Source organism: Cricetulus griseus, chromosome X (assembly GCF_003668045.3).
Source record: "Cricetulus griseus strain 17A/GY chromosome X, alternate assembly CriGri-PICRH-1.0, whole genome shotgun sequence".
Classification (NCBI taxonomy): domain Eukaryota; kingdom Metazoa; phylum Chordata; class Mammalia; order Rodentia; family Cricetidae; genus Cricetulus; species Cricetulus griseus.
Window position 1 is genome coordinate 56,111,082 of NC_048604.1, and position 5,561 is coordinate 56,116,642.

Consider the following 5,561-nt stretch of genomic DNA (forward strand, 5'->3'; position numbering starts at 1 on the left):
CAATAATGCTGGACTATAATAAAGTTTTTATCTACACAGATCATCTGATGTTATCATTCCTGCGATTAAAATCAACTTCTTCTCTTCTCCAATAATAACTAGTGTTTCTGACCATTCATGGTATAAAAGGTATAGTGGAAAGTATTAGCTAATTTGTTAACTCAAAACCTATGAATTAGGAAGTACTCATATTCTCATTTTGGAGATGACAAAATTTAATCCCTGAAAAGAATGAATAACTTGTCATATTTGCCTGCTGTATAAAGAAAAATCTCCAAATTTAAGCACAGTTTAAAGGACTCCAAATTTCGTATTTTAATTTCTATCTGTAGTGTTCTGAAAGAAAATGGTGCTGATATGCTCATAGGAGTGGTACTGTTAAGATTTGTGGCCTTGCTGGAGTAGGTGCTGTTTTGTTGGAGGAAGTGTATCACTAGCAGTTGAGTTTGAGGTCTCAGAAGCTCAAGCCAGTTCTCTGACTGCCTCTTCCTAATCCATATATAGACCTCTTAGCTACTTCCTCACCTTGGCGCCTTCCCTCCCCTTTGGGAAGGTAATGTATACACTGTACCATTTTTTTTTCAGAAGTGTTGGAACGCACCACCCACGTCTGCTCCTCCCATTCCAGACCCCACCCCTGAGAAAGCCCACCATTAGTTGCTCCTCTCCCTAAGATGCTCAACACTATACTTACAGACTACTAAAGGCATGGTCTCCTTATCTGCAACATGGTTTTCCCTTGTGGTTTTCTCTTCTTCTACTGGAACCACCTGGGAATAATTTGCCTAGATTAAACCTGGACTTATCAATTCAGCCTGATCTCATTTATTACTTCAGTTGAGAGACTTATTACCAGGGTACACTGAAGGAGAAGGCTTGTAGATTCAAAATACCTTTATTCAGATAAATACCAGACAAGCGCAAACCAGAGAGTGCCCAGAGGCAGCAAGTCAGGGAGGCCAGAGCCAAGGGTCCCCATGTGTCTGCAGCACCTTAAGAACCTAACACATGTCATCCTGACCTCCCTTTGAGTACGCCATGACAGGTATGGTCAAGAACACCTGCAGCCAGCCATTAGGAGGTGTGGTTATGGTGTCTCCCTACAATTCCCCTTTTAGTCTAAAAGAGAATTAAACCTTAATAGTATAAAATATCCAAAATTAATTATCATAAAGGTGAAATACAAGAAGATGCAATAATCTGCTATTGCATATCCTAAATATTTGTATTCTAGCTAAGTCCTAAAGTCATCTGAAAGGAGTGCCCAACCTGAACACCTTCTTCCAATCCCAACCCTAAACAATAGGAAGGTCATTCCTAAGTAGGCTTACACTACCCTAATAGACAATAATTGGAAACAGGGCAGAGTGGTTGCTTTAAGAGAGATTTCCTGACTCAGCAAAAGTGGAAAAAAAAACGCAGGACTCTTCTTAAGAGGCCTGGCTAGCTCAGTCGGTAGAGTATGAGACTCTTAATCTCAGGGTCGTGGGTTCATGCCCCATGTTGGGCGCCAAGAGAAGGAGAAGGCTTGTAGATTCAAAATACCTTTATTCATGTAATACCAGCCAAGTGCAAGCCAGAGTGTGCCCAGAGGCAGCAAGGCAGGGCTTCCAGAGAGAAGGGGTCCCCACAAGTCTACAGCCCCTTAAGAACCTAACACTCATTATCCTGACTTCCCTTTGACCACGCCTTGACAGGTGTGGGCAAGCACACCTGTAGCCAGCCCTTAGGAGTGTGGTTACGGTGTCTCCCTACAGTACATAAAACCATTCATCTGGTGCATTGGCTTGGATAAATGTGATTTTTATCTCAGTAGCCCCTGGATGCAAGGTGGGTAACACTATACTCCCCACACATCCTCTCCATCTGAATAGATTGGCTCTCAGTCTGCTAAATTTCCCCTTCCAAGTCACAGCCTTAGAGGTTCAGGGTCTCTTTTAATTTGGGGGAACCTTGCCAGAGATGTGGATTTGCCAGGCCTCCAACGTGTTACTGGAATAAAGGCATCCTTTGTTCCCTTTGGGAACCCTTCCATAGGAGATGTCCTGACAAGACTACAACCTCCCCCTTTTTATTACGCAAAGTCTACGGTTCCAGCATGAACTTGTGAAATGAGCAGCAATGGGTCAAACTCCTTTGGGGTGTCTTTTACAAAATCTTTCCAAATTGAGCCTGTCTCTTGCAGGTTTACAGATGAGCATTGCATTCTTGCCTTTCCCCTTTCACTGTCTGTCTGCCTATATCTTATGCTTTCACTTTCTCTGTGTCTCTGTTCCTTTCTACCAAATGCTCCTGTTGTTCTACCATTCTTCTTCAATAAACTCTGCTACACCTTCCTCTCCACTAAAATATCTCTTTTTCCAAAAACTCCACTTGGTGTTGGCTGTATTGTCCACTGTTTCCCCCTTCCCTCCACAGTTCTTTTTGTCTCCTTCAGGCTCCTGCTGGCCAGACCTGATAGGAGCTGCATTATGGCCAGGAAACATCTTTTATTCCTATGATGCTTTATAGTTTAAATTCTTATTTTAGGGTTTTTCAGTTGGCCATCTGACATGCTTTCCCAGGAAAAGTTTCTTTTTCGTCTTTCTGTTAAAAAGTCTGTCTTGTATGTGAGGATGGAACTGTGTGAATGCTATGGCCATATCTTTGTGTTTCTGACTGGTTTTGAATTCCTGAGTTCATGTGTTCTGTGTGTCTTGGTAATTGCTCAGATTTGCTCAAAACTAGGTGCTGGGTCTCAGATTTTGCCTATGAGCTTTTCTGCTCCTGAAATTGGTGTAATGACAGAAAAAAAGTATTTTATACTATTCTAGGTTATTATAAAGACAAACAGCTAAGAAATTGGATATGGATAAATTTAAAACTGGTAACGCCAAATTATAACTACTCTGGAAAAGTACAAACACATTGCCAGCTGCCATTTTGATTCAGAATAGAAAAGAGAGGTCATGTGACTTCACTGCCCTCTTGGATAATGGTGACTACCTGGAGACATTAGGTTTTGAAGTTATTTTTAGCTGCATATTGTCATTCTTGTTCTCTTAAAGCAAGGTTTACAAAAGATAGGCTTTAAAACAACACTGGTTTACTGAGATATTAAAACTGTACCTCCACACATTCATGTACAGGGATGTAGCTTGCTGGCAGCCAGATTTCGTAATTTAAGAGTAAACCTTTTGATATTGATACATCATCCAGCTTCCCCAGTGGTATCCATGGTCCTTGCCACCCATTTCATTTATATTAGAAAGAAATTTTAAAAGGCTGAGGAAGTTCCCCAACCCCCCTTGCAGGAATTGGTGAAGATGGGCTTTAAGGTTTTAATGACTGAGAGGAGGCAGCAGAATCTTCCTGACAGGCAAGACTGCAACAGAAGGCTGTACTCCAAGCAAAATCCTTGGCAGCTGCATTGAGGCTACCGGCTACCCCACAGCAGGACTGAGGAAGTCCGCGATGCACCACCCCGCGGTCAACTCCAAGTCAACTCCATCAGAAAGCTGCTACAAATGCAACTGGAAAGTCCAATAGTCATGGCTTTGCCCTGCGGAGAGCCTGGACACTGAAAATTGCTGTGTCCCAAGTGGGCATGTCCTCTAATCTGTGCCACAGAGGTCCAGCCTGGCAGATAGTAGCATCTGAGAGGCTTCCAACCTTCAAACTCCTCAGCCTGGTGGAGGACTAATGCAGAGTAGACTTGGTGTCTCCCATCATAGGATAATTCTCCAGGTAGTGGGTAAGTTCATTGCCTTCCTATTGGGCATGGGTGCTGTCCTGTTTCAAATTCTCATTTGGGTCACCCAGTTCCCTCCACAATTTCAGGCATGGGGTTGATAAGACTCTCTCCTTCCGGCTTACGACCCTATTACTTTCCTGCAATCTTGGCAGTATGATTCTTCTCACATTCTTTTCTAGTCTTAGCTACCTGCCCGATAACGTCTTCCCCCACCCCCAAAGGCTGCAAGTACCCTGGTAGTTCATTACTCAAGTCTCCTGTTAAAATTAGAGTTAGGTATGTCTTGTTCACAGGTGTCAAAGGTACTGGATAAACAGGATCAGGTGTAGATTCAGAGGTTCAGGCTTTGACATTGATAAATACAATTTTGATAAACGGATAGAGCACTGACTAAATTTCTGTGGATTTAACTGGTCCCAACTTTTCAGCCACATAGGACAAAACTCTGCTGAAATGCAAACTCCTCCCCCTCTAAAACAGCTTAACATTTAGGAGGGTATAGAACCCTGCAGGCATGTTCAAGTCCATCCTCCTTCACAGGCCTCACCTCTTTTGTTCAGTGAATTTCTACTTAAATGTTCATGTCTTTAAACCCAATGCCATAGCCTTTTGCTATGATGCCAAGATGTAAATTTGTTCCAGTGGTCTTACAGATACCTGCAGGTTCCTGGAGGGCAAGTTCTGCTACTATGTCAAGAAATCTGGCCTGATGGAAACTATAATATCAGTCTCTAGATTCCCCCTTTGACACTCAGAAGTTAAAGCCCTACTACTGCTTCATTTTCACTTTCTGCTTCCTGCTAATCCAGAGAACTCTCAGCTCTTCTCCAGCAAGATATCCTCCTGCATGCTACCATATTTCCTGCCATGATGATATTGGACTATCCATGTAAAAACTATAAGCCAGCCCCAATTAAATGTTATTCCTTTATAAGAATTGCTGTGTTCATGGTGTATTTTCATAGCAATAGGAACCCAAACTAAGACACTATCATTTTTACAAGTCCCAATTTGTTTTCTGTTGTTTTGAAAAGCATAATGACCCAAGGAAACTTGGGGAGGAAATGTTTTATTTCATCTTATGACTTCCAAATCACAATCTACCAACAAGCATAGTCAGAATGGAAACTTAAAACAGAAATATGGAGGTAGAGACTGAAAAAGAGGCCATGGTGGGATGCTGCTTACTGATTTGATCACCATGACTTACTCAGCTTGTTTTCTTATTCCACAAAGGACCACCTGATTCAGGGCTGGATCCACTCACACTGGTCTGAGAAGTTCCACACCAAACATTATTTTTATTGATTTCTCATTTTTTATTTAAATTTTTTAATTACTACTCATATTTACATATCCATCCCCCATTCCGTCGCCATCCCATTCTCCCATGTTCCCCTCCAACCCTTCCTACCCATTCCCCATCTCCTCCCAGGGATAGTGAGGCACTCCACCAGGGACCTTCAAAGTCTGTCATATCATTTGGGGGAGGGCCTAGGCCCTCCTTTTGTATCTGGGCTGCAATAGTATCCCTCCATAGGGAATGGGATCCCAAGGTCCATTTGTGCTCTAGGCTAAAGACTGGTTCCATGGTAAGAGGTCCCATAGACTGTCTTGGTCTCCTGGCTGGCACCCACATTCAGAGGGCTTGGTTTGGTCCAATGTTGTTTCCCCAGCATTAAGACTAGGGTTTCCATACTTTCAGTAGTTCAAGTCAACTGTTTCTGTGGGTTTCTGCAGCACTGTCTTGGCTCCCTTGCTCATCCCCACTCCCTCTCCACAACTAGGTTCCAGGAGTATGGTTCAGTGGTTAGCTGTGGGTGCCTGT

At 42.9% G+C, this 5,561-nt stretch overlaps 1 non-coding gene across 1 annotated transcript; it reads left to right on the top strand.

Moving 5' to 3' along the window:
* Positions 1 to 1,437: 1,437 nt before the first annotated feature.
* Positions 1,438 to 1,510, top strand: Trnak-cuu. Its single transcript has one exon. It is a non-coding gene; the product is annotated as a tRNA-Lys (tRNA).
* Positions 1,511 to 5,561: the final 4,051 nt, after the last annotated feature.